We start from the raw sequence: 17,535 nt of genomic DNA on the forward strand, positions 1-17,535 counted from the left end.
TAAATGAGACTGAACGAAAACGTAATTCTGTTTTTTTTTCGAAATCAGTGAAATCTGTCTTTCCGGCGGTCGATCGCCTGGCGATATCATTTTCATTTTTACTTCGAAAGAAGATGCGCTCATTAATGCGATTGAGCATGATGATAATAATCACCCAGCCGGTGCTTGGTACTACTTTTTCGCGCTCTTACGTTAATGATGATCACTGTTGGTTGGCAGCATAGCTTTGCAGCACAGTGCCCCAGCAAAGCGAACATTTGAGCAAACGAAACAAATAAAAAATGACTCCAACGCCAACAATTATGATGTGATATGGCAGTTCTGGAGGGGGCAATCAAATTCCGTGATGTGCGCCTCACGCGTCTCTGTCTCTGGGTTGCGCGAATTGCCTCCAGAAAATTAAATCAAATCAAATCAAGCATCACAGCCGAGAGTCAACCGGAATGAGCCATTCAGTCAGGCAGGCCGGGGCCATCGGCCTGACGTGAAAAGCAGCAACCTAGAGCAGCACTGCAAAGAAGGCCAATTGAGGTGACCTTACCAGAGTGAAGTCAATGCGTTCGGTCCGGGCAATTAGATGAGAATGCAACTGCTTTACCCTGGAATCTGTGTATGACAGTGGTGATGAGTTGAATTGGAGTTCTCGGTAATGGCCTTTTTAGCGGAGCAAAAAATGTGATTATGGTCATTTCTATTGTATATTTGCAGTTTCATTGGGGTCTCTGAAGGTATCGTGAAGACTTTTAAGGTCATCCTCAGAGCAGAACCATAAATGCAGTCAAATCATATGCGTCGATTTTTTCCAAAATATATCAGATAACATCAATATATGCGAAATAGTAGGTTGGCACAATGGGTCTGGTAATCTATCTGATGGAACTGATAGGGTAGGCTCCGAACCTTAGATTTCTCAATTTCTCAAATTCGATTAAAACTCTTTATTTTGCCATCAAGAACAGAAAAAAAACTTAAAATCATTTGGCACATTCAAACGTTACGGGACAACATTCCCACTACGCAAATCTGTTCCTAATTCACCAGATTCCTGGCATTTAACTGGAAAATAAGGTCTCCTTTAATAAACGATTTTGCAAACTTTTTTGCCCTAATATAATTTTGATAACGATAAGCGGGGAAACAATCTCTAATTCTACGTGATTGCAGTACAATTTTTTAAAATCAAACGAGCAGATCTCATCCCAAAACGAAAGAAAAAGCAGTTACTAACGGCTATTAACACTTTTTACTGATACGGTGTTAATTACTAAAAAGAATAATATTGTTATAGTAAAACTAATTAACACCGCTATAACCGTCAAGTGATTTGATGCTAAAGGCAATTGATGCGAAACTATTCGTCGTGTTAATTTTACTAAAGTATGCTCCAGTTATTTTAACATTTCTCATCGTTGCATCGATATAAATAAGAGATTGGTAGATAATTGCATTTCTTTTGACCTTGAAAAGTTTTTCTTAAATATGAATAAATTTTAATAACTTATTTTATAATTTTAAGTTTAATGTTCACATGAATAGAAAAGTACGCATCGATAATAGATTGAGTCATACCATAAAAGAGGTCGCAGATCAATCCGGAACGAGCTGCTCTGAATCAGTTGGAAATTTGAATCACACCATGACTAAATTAAATGTGATGTGCAAATCTGAAAGGTACAAAAGCATACGATTTCCGAAATTTATATTTCTACTCAACAGCAGTTTATACGCCACATATGCTGTCCTCGGCAAATAGCAGTTAATAATATTGAACTTCTGATAAAAGAAATTATTTTGTTTCTTTGCCCTTTTTTATCGACAGTATAGGCTTACTTTTCTCTTGGGGAAGAGTAAATGTTTAATGCGAAAAATGTAAATTTAGGCAAACTGAAAAATTCTTAATGTATGGCCAAAAATATGTACCTAAAGCATTATTCGCTTTTTTGCCACGATTCTTTGAATATGTCTTAAAAATTTTGTTATCCTTGTTATTAGAGATTTGCAGCACACGAAGAAAGATTGCGAATAGTGTTCCAGACTTTCTTGCGCATGTTCCTATTTCTGCGCAAGTTTGTTCCTAATTCTGCGCATCTAAAAAGTAACAATAAATGCTCATGCCATGTTGTTTGTGCCTTAAAAATCCGGTATTAGCCATTACCACAATTAAATCCATGATCCGGTTTTCTTGTGCTGTTCAGGTGACACAGGAATATTGTTACCATTTTGATTGGCTCATTTTGAACATTTTCTTCTCGATAATGTGAAGGGCAAATTGATTCGGGTTTTCTGCATACTGACCGTCACACTTTAAACTAATATTTAATATTGTGTTTTCATATGGAAACCATTTCCCCACTCCCTGACAGCGCCATAAAATTGGTCATTCAGAAAAAAAATCAGATGATATGGTTCCATGGATTGGCGCTTGTAAGTTTGGACCCCGAGATGCTGCACTTGAATCCAATCAATGCAGTTTAGAGGTTCTACTTGAACCCTTATGCGTCTATCCCTCAGCCATTTCGATGAGGTTGCGCGTATACTTTCCAGGATACATTATTGCAGATATTTTGGAACATGAACAAAAAATCATTGCCTAAATCTGCGCAATACTGAATCGCATTTTTCTAAGGAAAGCACTGCATGAAATTACTCTTTTTGGCTAAAACATGACTAAAACTAATAATTCTTTCTAATTATGCTGAGTAGTTTGATCATCGCAGTGGATTTCGATCATAAACTTGTTATTTTTCTAGATCAGTCTCACCATTTGTGCTAACAACGATGTGTTTTGGCATATAAAACACTTTCAATTTCACTTTAAAGCTGTCAAATATTATGACCTTTTTGTGAATAATGGCGTAATATTCAACAGGCATTTATAAAGAAAATAACACAATGATTATAGTTATGCATAATCTTAAAAAAAAATTAACAAAAAAAAATGCGCTGAGTAAGGAGCTGAGCAGAGTTAGAAGCGGTGTTTTTTTCAAATGCTAACAGACTCGAGAATTCACGGGTATTATTCTGATATTATTCACCTAGTTTGATCTTATCTTAAAAAGCAATAAAATGTAGTTCCATGTAGTTCCACGGACGACGTCCGTCCGACAATTCTTACCGGCATAGTTTATAGACTGAGCTAGACTGTGGATTGAACTGGGTTAGACAATAAACTGAGCTCGACTGTGGACTTACTGGGATTAGGCTGTAAACGGTATTGGACTGTAGACTAGACTGGACTGGACTGTGGACTAAATTTGATAAGGAACTGGACTTAATATTTTTTTGAAACGATGGTTCTACAATTGATGAAGGGACGGTAGGGGAAAGAAAATGAAAATTTTTTTGGTGAAGGAGGGGAAAGAGCGGAAAGGAAGGGGGGGGGGGGGGTATTGGTAGCTATGCTTGACAAGTAGTCATTTTGACTCCTACCTTTTGTCCAATGCTGGAAGGTGCATGAGTCGAACCAAGCTGTAATCTGAGATTATAACCGGATTCGAACCCACAACACCCTCCAGGGCATGTGGTTCGCTGGTACTTGTACCTTTGAACCATAGAGGCGCTGGACAAAAGGAGACCGCAAAATCCACTTCTCAAGGATAGCTACGCATGTTGGTTGTGTTATCGACACATATTGTGCCGCTTCCTGCATCAATTGCAGATTACCACCGAGCACCGATAATCTGCAATTGATGCAGGAAGCGGCACAATATGTGTCGATAACACAACCAACATGCGTAGCTATCCTTGAGAAGTGGATTTTGCGGTCTCCTTTTGTCCAGCGCCTCTATGGTTCAAAGGTACAAGTACCAGCGAACCACATGCCCTGGAGGGTGTTGTGGGTTCGAATCCGGTTATAATCTCAGATTACAGCTTGGTTCGACTCATGCACCTTCCAGCATTGGACAAAAGGTAGGAGTCAAAATGACTACTTGTCAAGCATAGCTACCAATACCCCCCCCCCCCTTCCTTTCCGCTCTTTCCCCTCCTTCACCAAAAAAATTTTCATTTTCTTTCCCCTACCGTCCCTTCATCAATTGTAGAACCATCGTTTCAAAAAAATATTAAAATATATGTATGACCTCATTCCAAGGTCAAGACTAAAATCTTGAGATTAGTCTATTACATAGGAACGGGGCCTTCCCTCGAAAACCCGCGCCGAGAAACGCGGCTAACATACGCTGACGGACGAACAGCGTCACGTGCAGTACCTTGCAAGTCGTAAGGGCCGGCACAGTGTCGTCGTCCTGAAAGTAAATAGTAGTTAGATTAAAACTTCTCGCTCGGTGGTAATCTGCAATTGATGCAGGAAGCGGCACAATATGTGTCGATAACACAACCAACATGCGTAGCTATCCTTGAGAAGTGGATTTTGCGGTCTCCTTTTGTCCAGCGCCTCTATGGTTCAAAGGTACAAGTACCAGCGAACCACATGCCCTGGAGGGTGTTGTGGGTTCGAATCCGGTTATAATCTCAGATTACAGCTTGGTTCGACTCATGCACCTTCCAGCATTGGACAAAAGGTAGGAGTCAAAATGACTACTTGTCAAGCATAGCTACCAATACCCCCCCCCCCCCCTTCCTTTCCGCTCTTTCCCCTCCTTCACCAAAAAATTTTCATTTTCTTTCCCCTACCGTCCCTTCATCAATTGTAGAACCATCGTTTCAAAAAAATATTAAAATATATGTATGACCTCATTCCAAGGTCAAGACTAAAATCTTGAGATTAGTCAACTGGACTTAATTAGCCTGCCAACTGGGCTGGACAGTGATCCAAACTATGGACTGGATTGGACTAAACTGGTCTTTAAATTGGACTGAACATCAGTTGGACTGGCACTGAACTTGACTACACTGAACTGTGGACTGGATAGACTAAACTGGACTGTAGAGTGGACTGAACTGAAGACTGGACAGGACTTTGGACTGGACTACGGATTGAACTGAACTTGATTAGACTACGAATTGGACTGGACTGAACTTGTGCACTGCACTAGACAGTATACTAAACAGAACTGCGGACATGACCGACTAGACTAGAGCGAACTAGACTATAGACTGGATTAGGCTGGGAACTGGACTGGACTGAATTAGACCAGGAAATGGAATGGACTTGACTGTGGACTGAACTGGACTGTGGACAGGATTAGACTGGGAACCGGATTGGATTTTGAATTGGACTAGGAAATGAGCTAACTGGGAACTGGACTAGACTTTGGATTGGACTGGACTATGGGTTGGGCGGACCGGGAGCGGGCTAGACTTGACCGTGGACTGAACTGAACTATGAACAGGATTAGACAAGGGACTAGGCTGGATTTTGAACTGAACTCGCCGTGGGTTAGACTGGACTGAAATTAACTGGGAACTAGACTGGATTTGACTGTAGACCGGACTGAACTAGATTATGAAGTGGACTGCACAGTAGCTTAAACTGGACTGATGACTTGAATAGACTATGGACTGGACTAAACTGTAGACTGGATTAGATTGGGAACTGTACTGGACTAGACTATGGGTTGGACTGTATTAGATTAGACTAGGAGTGTTGACCTTGGGCTTTAAACGGAATTTGACTGGAAACTATACTGTACTTTGGACTGAACTGAATCACGAATTTGACTGGACTTGATAAGACTACCAATCAGATTGTACTGGACTGTCGACAGGATTGAACTAGGTTAGGCACTGAGTTGGACGGTAGACTAAGCTGGACTGTGGGCTGGACTGGATATAGACTGGAAACTGGAGTAGTCTATGACATAGATTGGACTAAGTTAGACTACGAACTGGACTGGATTGGACTTCAATGTGGAATAGACTGTACCGGGCTGTGCGTTGCACTGGACTGAATATTAAACTGGACTGGGCTACATTCTACAATTTTTAAATAAAATTAAATCTTCACGTTTTTAGTAACGTACGCTGAAGTAGTAGTACGCTATTACGATTATATTCAAATTTTAACCCATAGGCTAGATGTTCCTGTAGTTCTGGTAGCACCAGTAGTGGTGGCAAAGAAATATTCCATTGTTTTTGTAGATTTTGGTACAAGTTTGGTAAGTATCAACCTATCCGTACCAGTATTATTTGATAATTTTCAAACTTCAGTTATCGGTTCTTACGTTGGCATAAAAATAGTTTTTGTAGTGGAATTTTCAAACTTGTACCAAAATCTGCAAAAATAATAGAATATTCGAATTTCCAACACTACTGGAGCATCTACCCTATCTATTTTTAAAACCCCATTTTAGGACATTGTTCAGGTAATGCTAGTTTTTCACGCTTCTGAACTTGGCTTAAATAGGACTATGGACTTGACTAAGCTGTGGACACCGGACTGGACTGATTTTGACTGTGAACTGGATTGGACAGTAGACTAAACTGGACTATGGACTTGACTGGACTGTGGACTGGATTGAATTTGGTGGTAAACTAGATTGGACGGTAGGCTAATCTGAACAGTGAACTAAACTGAGCTATAGACTGGACTGGGCTGAGCTAGACTATAAACTGAACTGGACAGTAGACTGAACTGAACCGGACATCAAACTGAGCTGGACAATGGATTTTACTAAACTGTGGACTGAGCTGTGAAATGAACTAAACTAGGTTGTGAACTGGACTGGACAGTAGACTAACTGGAGAGTAAATTTGACTGGGCTGTGGATTGGACAAAACTAGGTTATGAACTAGGTAGTAGACTAAGCCGGACTGCAAACTAAACTGAACTGTGGACTGAACTAGCTGTGAACTAGACTGGACAGTTAAATGAGCTGAAATACGATTTTATAGCTCGAAGTCATTTGGCATACAAACAAAACAAAATTTTGATTATGCTTAAATTTAACCCCATTTCTATTCTTTCACATTTGATGTATACATTTTCACATCAATGCCATTCGACATTAAAAATCTGGTCAAGCTTGAACACAATTGGCAAACATTTGATTTTCTACAAAAACTCGTTTCATTTATTTTATCTATTTTATCTAGGTAGAGTAGAGGATCCATATTTCGCCAGGAAATAATTTCTTTTAAGTTTACCAAAAATATGCCAAAACGCTTTGGATTCATCAACTGACGAAATATGGCTCCTGGCGAAATATGGATCCTCCACCCTATATATATAAAAGTGAGTGTTAGTATGTTTGTCTGTATGTTCCACCATAACTCCAGAACGCCTTGACCGATCTCCACCTAACTTGGCACACATATTCCTTGATATAAGATAATCAGCACTGAGGGTTCTGGGATAGTTGATAAGAGGGGGTGGTTCGTAACAGGGGAGGAGGGGCGGCCATAACTCCAAAATGCCTGAACGGTTCTTCACCAAGCTTGGCATACATGTTCCTTGATATAAGGGAATCAGCACTGAAGGATTGGCAAGAAGAGGTGGGGGGAAGGTAAGGGTTCATAATAGGGAGGGAGACCATATCTCCGAGACACCTGGATGGGGAAAGCCGTAACTGCGAAACACCTGGACGGTTCTTCATCAAACTTGGCATAAGGGAATCAAAACTCAGGGGGTTGACAAAAGTGGGGGGGCGGTTCATAAAAGTTGGAGGTCATAACTTGGAAATGCCTGCACAGTTCTTTATCATACTTGGCACAAATGTTCCTTGATATTAGGGAATTAGCACTGCGAAGTTGACAAAAGAGGGGAATCTCTAAAAAGGGGGGAGAGATCTAAATAAGTAAAAGGGGTTGCGTTTCTCTTGCATTGTAGTTGTGCAACTGACTTGTAGAAAAGAGGGGGGTTCCACCGAGGAGAAATATATGGTAAATAAACCTTTGTTTCGTTTCCATTATAGTGATTTTCAGCAAACCGATGCATAATTAGCTACGTGACAGAAGGGGGAGCTCACCGGGAAGGAACTGACATGTAGGGGGACGAGGAACATGAGTATGAATGTATGTTCCGCCATAGCTCCGGAACTTCTAAACTGTTCTACATCAAACGTCGTTTGTCAAACACACGTTTTTGGCATGATTCTTTTATGCTGGGGGGTTGATAAAAGAGGGGGACGGTCTCTTACAAAGGGAGAGAAAGGTTCAAATGGGTAAAGAGGTGCGTTTCTCTTGCATTTGGAACGATAGCAGTTGTTCAAGTTGTTTTATTTCTGAAAGGGGGAATAGGGTGGCCATTAAAAAGGGGGAGGTTTAAAAACGTAAAAAAGGAATTATAAGGATTACCACGAAAAAGACAGATTTACAAGTGGTTGGCGGACAACGTGAGAGGAATTGACAAAGAGCGTAGACATATTCAAATGAAGAAAAACGGTAATGTTCTTTGCATTACGAGAATTTTCGGTACAATAACAGATGTACAAGTTATTGAGAGACAAAGGGGTCCCGAATAAGACCGGGCAATCAACTAGTGTATTAGAATAAACATGACACTCAAACAAACTTAAGGAAAAACATTACAAAAATGTGTGTTGCTGTCAGTTATACGAATTAATTTTAAATCATATTAATTATGCGCATTTAGGCGCAAAGCATCTTGAAAATCTTGAAATCTTGAACTATTCAGGTAGCACGTAACAATTAATGATAACCGCCACAGGGCCATGATCACCGACTTTTTGCCATAATTAAGTACCCTTGATGTGGAGCAGCTGTGATTTCAACAAGACGGTGCAACATGCCATACTGCATGAGCCACAGCTAATTTATTGGAAGAAACGTTTAGCAAATGAATACTATCGTATAGTGAACCCGTAAATTGACGAGAAGTGATCAAAATTTTGACTTGCCGTTTGGACTTCCTCCGAGTTGACCGAGGTAGCCATATCGTATTTTGCATTTTTTTTTTTTCATTACATGTGCCAAAATGTGAAAAAGTAATAAAAGCTCAGAGTAAGGCAAACTCCACTAGTCTGGATGTACATTTGAAAATTAAATGAAACCCAGTAGAAGTTTATCGAGTTATGAAACATTCCAAATAGTGTCAGACCTGCTAAGGTTGTGATGCACACACATGACACAATTTTAAATTAAACTTTGATGATCTCTAGGTGACGTCAAGTTTTTTTTCGCAAGCTTGCAGGTTACAGTTTCGATTAATTTGTACTATTCCTCGCCTGACCCCCAACAAATCACCAAAAATCGACAGCAGAAATAGAATACAAAATAAACGATTCGAATGTTGCACAAATATTTTGTGAAAGCAACTGCCCCACAGCTCTTGTAATCCCTCTCCCCTGCCGTCAGCGGTACGTGACCAATAATAATTAAAACAAACTTTATTATGAGAAAAATGCGATTAATTACCTGCCATCGCAGCAATTATGGGTATTTCGCAGAACTGACTAGTTGGTAAATATAACGGAGAACTGGAGCGGGTGGCAGTAACCGTTTTGCCACTGGTACGGTACACTACACCGTAATTGTGCTGATAAATCAAAAATTATCAGCGCCGAGGTTTATTCTTCTGTTTTGCTTCCATTGGCAATAATATTCTATACACCGATACACGTTTAGTCTAAGCTGTACAAGCACAGGATACAAAGATAAATCACAGCCACGTCGTAGTTACTGCACTCTTCTACTTTTAAGGTATCAAAGTTTATTTTCCGAAACATTAAACGATTAGAATGTAATACACAGCACTGATATCGGTGGCTAGCACCGAGACTGAATACACTTAACAAAGGAAAATATGAATAACAGATTAAGGAAAGATACCGTCGCGGTTGGTTCGCCTTCGGCGAATCAATCATGATTATCACAACTTTACATTTGGTCGGAATAGTCCTGCAGAAAGACATCGTCGTCGTCCACCAGGTCCGAGATCGAGTACTGCGAGTAACAGCGGGACAGATTCTCGTCGATCAGGATTTGATCGATGTTTTCGACGGGCTTGCGAATGCCCGGCACGATGCTACCCCGTCGTAAGGTTACACCCGCAAACTGATTGTCCGGTTCGTCATCGCGCAGCAGCTCCGACAGTGACAGCGTCGAAAGGGTTTTAATGCCGTACGCTACTCGGTTGTAATTTGGGCTGGGTGAGACTTCCTTCGGACGGGAGCTGTCCTCGTCCAAATATTCCGAAATGGAATATTGTGATAGGCGTTTGGAGAAACGCTCCGCGTCCAGAATGTCCTCGATGCTGGAAGCAAAATCCGAATATTCTCGGTTGCTGCACTCGGACAGACTTTGCTGGGATCGAATTTTTCGTCGAAGCCTTACGACCGGAGGCTCAGAGTTGGTTTTCGGTGCGAGAAATGACTTGCTGCGCAAGTTCTCCATGCTGATGGTGGCAAGAGGAGTTGGACGTTTATTGTGATTGATCATATTAACGACTTTGTTGATATGCCATTTGCTGGTTTCGTGCGATTCGAAGAGGTTTTTCATACGGGCGACCACGTTCCGACGATGGACGTCTCTCAGTATGGCAGAGTCCTCCAGCTCGGCCTGATTCCCCGTTTTATGATCGTCAGCGTTGGTTTTGTGATTGTCGCCGGACTGAATTTGATAAATGATTTCATTCACGATGTTGCTCTTATCTTTCCTATCTAATCTCCGCGAGTATTCGAACGAAGGCTGAGTGCACTTTTCTTTGTACTTGTTGTTGTTAGTCGATTTTTGCTCGGGCGTTGGCTGTAGGCCAGCTCCGGCGAAATCCAAAGGTCGCGACCCTTTGTTGAGCGTCTTCAACAGATCCGCCTTAATATCCTCGATCAATCGCTCTCGCTCGCGTTCGAGTGTCTCTTGCAGACGCTGAATAAACAGTCTTGCATTGTCCTTAACGTTTTTGTACAACCTCCACAAGCTGTGCAGCGCGATCATTAATACCATCGGCATTAATAACCAGTGCTGGATCGTATCCAGCATGTCCACAATCTCCGTCATGTTGAACATCTTCACACACTGTTATGAATCACGTTAGAGAATAATGTGACTCCTATCAAATTGCAGTTTGATTACTCATGCCCAGTTTGGACACATGAATAAAGGCTTCTTTTCGTCGTATCGAAACAGACACACGGAGGAGGGATACGCATCACTTCCTTGTTTCACGATTAACCAATGAACCGCGCGCATCAACACAGCACCGAGAACAGGATTCAACTGAACCAGTTCTCGCCCAACCAGTGAAGGCTTCTTCTGCTCCAGTGACAACGAACGACACACCCGCGGGAAACGGTCGGCGGGATCCGTGCCGTCTGAGGGAGGATCTCTTTCTGTACTGCGAACTGCGAGAGACCCGCGATGCTCCAGGGCGACTGACTGTTGTCGAGATCCACCACTGCACTGGCAACCCACCAGCCAACCAACCAAACCAACCACTAGTTGAGTTGAGCTGCCGGCGCGGCGGGTCGTCATCGAATGTGTATGAAACACACAACGGTGAGAGACGGTCGTGGCCGTCATTCCGAAGAGAGAAGGAAAAATCCTTTCGATCCACTTAGCAGTGTTGTGTGAGCTACAGTTTGTGTACAAAGCTTCTTAACCTGATTGTGAATGATCTACTTACAGATTCCAATTAAATTATTATTTTTTCAACTTTTGCTTGTTTTACAAGCGAGAAGTGTACAACTATTTGCCTTGTCTGATTCATCGTTCGTCAGTGCCCGCGGTCCGCACTGATTGTAGCAGTCATCATCATCATCATCATCATCATCATCGCCAGTTGGATGTTCAGTCAAGTGTACAGAGACGGATAGTAAAATTCCATATTCCACCACAGAGCAATAACAGCTAACCGACACTTATACGCTCTGCTGACCAAACATTTGATGCTACCATATACCACCACAAAACGAACATGTCTTTATCAGCGATGGTGGAGCGTGATAGAAACAGAGAAAAAGAGAGAAAAACAGGCGAACAACAATAACTGAAAAATGTTTATCGATATCAGTGCTGAGTTTGGGTGAAGCCTTAAGCCGGCCGTTGAAGATAAGCAAGACCAAACCGAAGCGGGTAGGTATCTTGAAGCGGTTGGGACGAGTATTCGTAATCGTCACTATTATCGTTACCGTACCCGAAGTGCGTGTGCATCGATAATTATTATGAGATGCGCAAAAAATCGATTAGCTCATGCCGTGCCTTCCGCCGACTGGGTTGCTGGAGCAAACGTGATTGCTATTGTAGGTAGGTAAATTTATCATAAAGCTTTTTGGTAAGAAAGCGGTTTTTAAATTTTTCATTTAAAAAATAATAAAATAAAATTAAAATTTCAAGATAATTGGTTCAATTTTCGACAAACATCGAGGACAAACTGTCTTTAGGTTACAGAAGATAAGAACAGTACAAGTTCAATGCTGATTTCAATCCGGCAGTTGGATATCATCCGAGCAAAGGGTTCTTAAACGACGCTACGCTAGCCACATTCTGGGTCTGGCTGCTCCCACCCTACAGAACAGTACAAAGCGATACATCCGACCCGACGACATCGATAATAATTTACTATCACGGCAAGAACCGGTTGTACTTTAATCTCCAATCGGATCGGCATACTTGTCATTGCTGCCAGGCATCAAGATTTGTGTATGAGTATTTCAATCGTACAGTAATTTATTGCTCTTCCACATATGAGTGCTCTTGGCATGGGGGCTTCAGCCAGCTTCAGTCAGATGGGAATCTCTTTTCCACTAGGTTGCCATAAAGCAGGTTCCTGGAAGATGATGATTCTTCGTAGCGGTGAACTTACGTATGTACCTCCGTTCAAGTGTATGATTTCAGCAAAACAAGAAAATGATTGAAGAAGTGGTTGCCTTCGCTCGCTGCCAGACAATGTTTTTGTTTGTTTATTTGTGGTGTGCAGCATACTTGATCTGTGTACGAAGAAGCTTCATGCTTTACTGCATATGTTTATATCGACTGGAACTCAAACTATGAATGGAAAGCTGAGAGCAAATAAAACACATCTAATCAAGTGCAATATGCACCATTTCCCTGCATTCACAGTTCAGCAAAAAGTAGTTTAATTTAGTTTATTTATTTATAAGATGGTTACCTATTATTTGAGGTTGATTAGATGTAACAGATAGCTCTGTATATTTTACCACTTTCGACAAACTGATGAAAATTGATCGGCAAAGGGTAATGGTCGCTCGAAAATTCGGATTTGCTTAACTTATGCTAGAGTTAATTCATCGAACATTGGTGGCGAATCCAAAGAATTCGGCGTTGATACTCGATGACGCAAAAGCACCAAAGGAGATGATATAAATTGCAACTCATGCAAATAATGCCTCTTTTGCACATGACTTTGGAATAACATCCAAAGCGAACATCCAAAGGTACGAGAGCCGGATTTCGATAGCAACGACTACGAGAGACTACGGGAGATGCGGCACCGCGCCGCACCGTGCCGGTAGTACGATAACACCAAGAAAATCCAGTTCATGTTTGTTTATATGCTCGCTCGCTCTTCGGGTAGCATCGATTGCGGTTTGTTTGTGTTCCACTCGGACGGCTGAACGACAGAAGAACCGTTGCAGGGGGGTAAGTTGTACACTAGAGATTTTTTCCAAATGGAGCTTAACGAGCGCAATTAAAAGGAGTTGTTTTGTTGGCTTTAGGGGGGACCCTACTCTGAAAAGTCGGCAAAATCGAATTTAATTTTTTTTTGCATTTTTTTAGAGGCTTGTAGCTTCAGATATGTCCAGGAATTGCCAGGAACCAGATGAACGGCATTTAGAATGCTTAGTTCTTCTAATTGGGTGTGGCAGGCGATGACAGTTTTAGATTTAGAATTAGCCGTACAAAGGGCTTTTATAGCGGCTTGACTATCAGAACAGAAGTATACAATCTTGCCTATCAGTTCTTTCTGAAGTGCAAACTGAGCTCCGCACATAATTGCAAATATTTCAGCTTGAAAAACGGTGCAGTAACTACCCAACGAAAAGGATTCCTCCAATTCCAGCTCACGGCAGTAAACACCAGCACTCCCGCGACCTTCATACAAGGAACCATCGGTATAACAGACCACATAGTCGGAAATTTTCCTTTCCATGTAGCCTGACATCCACTCCTCTCTAGGAGGAAAGTCACTTGAGAAAGTCCTATACGCAAAAGTACGCATGAGCGTTACATCGCTAGGAGCCAGGTAAACTTGTCCTCAGCTACAATTTGGGACCACAATTGAGTATGACTAGTGGAACCGTTCACAGACTGCCAAGGGCCAATCGCGTGTAGTCGATAAGCAAATATTAGTGCCTCTTGCTTCAGGTGGAAGTGTAGAGGTTTAATATTGAAAATAGCTTCTAGGGCGGCAGTAGGAGTTGTAATACACCTGTGTGCAAAATAATAGCAGTGATGAGTTCAGTTTTACAATTTGAAAAAAGAAAGCAATGCGAGAGTTGGTATATTTATTAATCATTTGCAGTTTAGTTAAGGATATGATTTAGTAATTGATTGTTATAAAGAACAGAATTTTATGCATAGCTATACTTAAGAAAACCATATCGTTCGGCGGACGAGTCGATGGCTTCTTCGGTTTATTGGCGTCTCGCTCGGTGAATTTGGATGTCTTCGATGTCTTATTCCGGAGAAGCAGCAAGCAGCAACAGCTGAAGCCCAACAATTTTCGAACGGAATCTATTATAGCGCGTAAACTAAATACAATCAAAGGGAGCGTATACCATAGCTCATCTCGTATATATTTCTGTCATCTGTGCTTGGGAAGCATTGACGTGGGGAGGCAAAAAAATGAAAATATTGAATTAATGAATGTTCGTCTAATATTTTCTTAATTATTACACGTCTGTTAGGGAAACTTATAATAAACTGTGTTGTAATAGATTTTTTGAAAAATTACCAATCGATTGATACCAATATCTCTAGAATCTATTGAGGGATGACTGAGTTATAAGCGTGCAAATCATAACCACTTTTCGTTACATGCTCCCTTTTCGTTTTTCTAAAGTGCACCCCAATATAGAAATCAAAGAAGTAGTCCTACTTCAAAAAAGTTATATTCAAAAAAAGGTATTATTTTGCATGTGCAAAAAAATAGCAGCGTGACAGAAAATATGTCCGTTTATTATAATACTGCTAGCTAAAACGGCCTGATTTCGATTATCGCCTTGATTTTAGACTAGTAGTTTATTGTAAACCCTTTTTTGCACACTACAGCCGCACAACGACGGGGCATAGAGTTTACCAATTTCTGACATCGTACTGGATCAATGGAGTACCATGTTGTTTCCACAACATGCCAAAGTTCATTGACTGTTGTTGGTTTGGCTCTGAAAACAGCTGCTTTCACGTCACTCCACAAATTTTCGATAGGATTGAGGTCTGGAGACCTAAATAACCATAATTTTATTGGAAGAGAACCATGCCTTCGCTAAATTACTGGTATGCTTAGGGTCATTATCCTAAATTTTATTGGAAGAGAACCATGCCTTCGCTAACTTACTGGTATGCTTAGGGTCATTATCCTGCATGAAAACCCATTTTAGTGGCATATTTTCCTCCGCGTAAGGTAAAATAGTCTGTTGAAGGATATTCACGTACAGCTTTGCGTCCATTATGGTTTTTATCCAAAATATTGGACCTGGACCATAGAATGAAAAACAACCCCACACATTAATCTTAGCTCCTCCGTGTTTTACGGTCTTTACTGTAAAACCAGGCTTATATGCACTGTTTTCGGGTCTCCGTAAGTACTGTCAACGCCCAGCACTTCTGAACAAAACGATTTTAGACTCATCCGTCCAAAGAATATTGCGCCATTTGGACACCGGCCAAGCGATATGTTCTTTGGCGAACTTGATCCTGTTCTGAATGTGGCGTGGTTTTAATAAAGGGGTCTTCCGAGAGCTTCTACCATATAAACCAGCATTAATGAGCTTTCTTCGGACGGTACTTGTTGATACATCCAACTCCAGGTCTTGTTTCAAGGCCGTAGACGTGAGAAATGGATCGTTCTTCGATGTGCGCAACAATAATTTAGTATGATAATCCGAAAGTTTCTGTCTCCGACCTCGTTTCTCTGGTCTTGGAGTCCAATTCTTGGCATTTATGATCATTTTAGCAGAGCAGCCGAGTGTTTCTTGGATGAATCTGTTTGTCTTGCCTTCTGACAGGAACTTTTTGATTAAGTTCTGAAGTTCCACGGAACAATGTTTACCACGACCCATTTTGGCTAATTAAATTTATATACCCTGAATGAACATACGTTTATTTAACGAATAAGATAATAATCATACCTTTAATAGCTGGTTTCAGTAGATATTTTGCGATTTCTTTAAAAATTCTGATGGAACGGCGAGCACTGCTATTATTTTGCACAACGCTGAATACACAAGTAAATAAACAAAACCTTCTCCCTGATGAAAGATGACAGTACAACAGTCGAGTGCACTTGATTAGAGAGCCTACGATATTAGCATGTAACGACATATAGATAGCGCTCGTGTACATGATAATAGAAAGTGAACATAAAGGTTTAAAGAAAAATTAGGTGTGCACTGCTATTATTTTGCACACAAGTGTAAATGCACCAGACATTGCCATTAAACACATCCTTTGAAGATGGTTTAGCTTTGTCTGGACAGTCACAACTTCCCCTCTCTGCCACCATACAAGACAACTATACGCCAGTATTGGTCTGACAACGACCGTACGGAAAAACCTGTGGGGTCACCTTAAGGGAAATGCAACGCTGTACCACAGACAAACAGACATAACTCTTGGAATAAAAATCAACAAAAATTATAGTACCTCACATTTAGCCTGAACACTAGCACCATCTATGATCGACATTCCCAAATATCAAATAGCAACATGGATATTCCTCGAAGTAGCAAGTATTTTTATGGGGAATGCTCCTTTCGTCAAAAAGCGCCACTTTGACCAAAACGGAGACATTCCCAACTAAGCCCAAATTTGAAATGACGGTTTAATCGGTACGAAGAATGGAAAACGAGTGTTATGTCTGTTTGTCTGTGGCTGTACGGAACTTTAAACGTGTTTTTCTCGAAACCGTGTTTTTTCAGCTGTATCGTCAGCCAGTGTATCTCAGAATCTAGTGGTCTCATTTGGCTGAAATTTTTTCCCAGCATGTAAAAATGACTTACCTAAATTGTTACGTAGCCGTTTGTTGATATCTCAAGTTTTCAATTTTTTATAAACTCTCAATTGGCAATTTTTGATGAAAAAACACGTTTCTTTTGGAACAATTGCCACCATTTTGGTTCAACTATTTTAAACTCAATTTGGAATGATTTCTTTCGATACCTTTTCTGACCTGAAGATTATTCAGCTCTTCGTCTGTTCTAGCATCCGCCTTATCTGGCAGCTAAATACCGGGGTGGTTCGTGCTGTATCAAGAACTTGTCTCCATTGCACTCGGTCAACACATTGAGCGTCTCGATACTCACAATTACTTAGTTACTTACTTTACCAGCCAAGAACCGGGGTGGCTCTTGCTGTATAAAGAATTCCTCTCCATTGTACTCAGTCGTGGGCTATTCGCTGCCAACTCGTTGCACGTCCCGACACACGCAAATCGGTTTCAACCAGGTCGAGCCATGTAGTACGTTGGGTCCCTCTATTACTGGTGCCGGTGGGATTCTT

General features: G+C 41.1%; 1 protein-coding gene across 1 annotated transcript in view; it reads right to left on the reverse strand.

Moving 5' to 3' along the window:
- The window catches only part of LOC128736617 (serine-rich adhesin for platelets), a 181,006-nt gene that overhangs the window by 21,449 nt on the left and 142,022 nt on the right, over nucleotides 1-17,535 (reverse strand). The window lies entirely within an intron of this gene.

The sequence above is a fragment of the Sabethes cyaneus genome, chromosome 2, assembly GCF_943734655.1.
Source record: "Sabethes cyaneus chromosome 2, idSabCyanKW18_F2, whole genome shotgun sequence".
Taxonomy (NCBI): Eukaryota; Metazoa; Arthropoda; class Insecta; order Diptera; family Culicidae; genus Sabethes; species Sabethes cyaneus.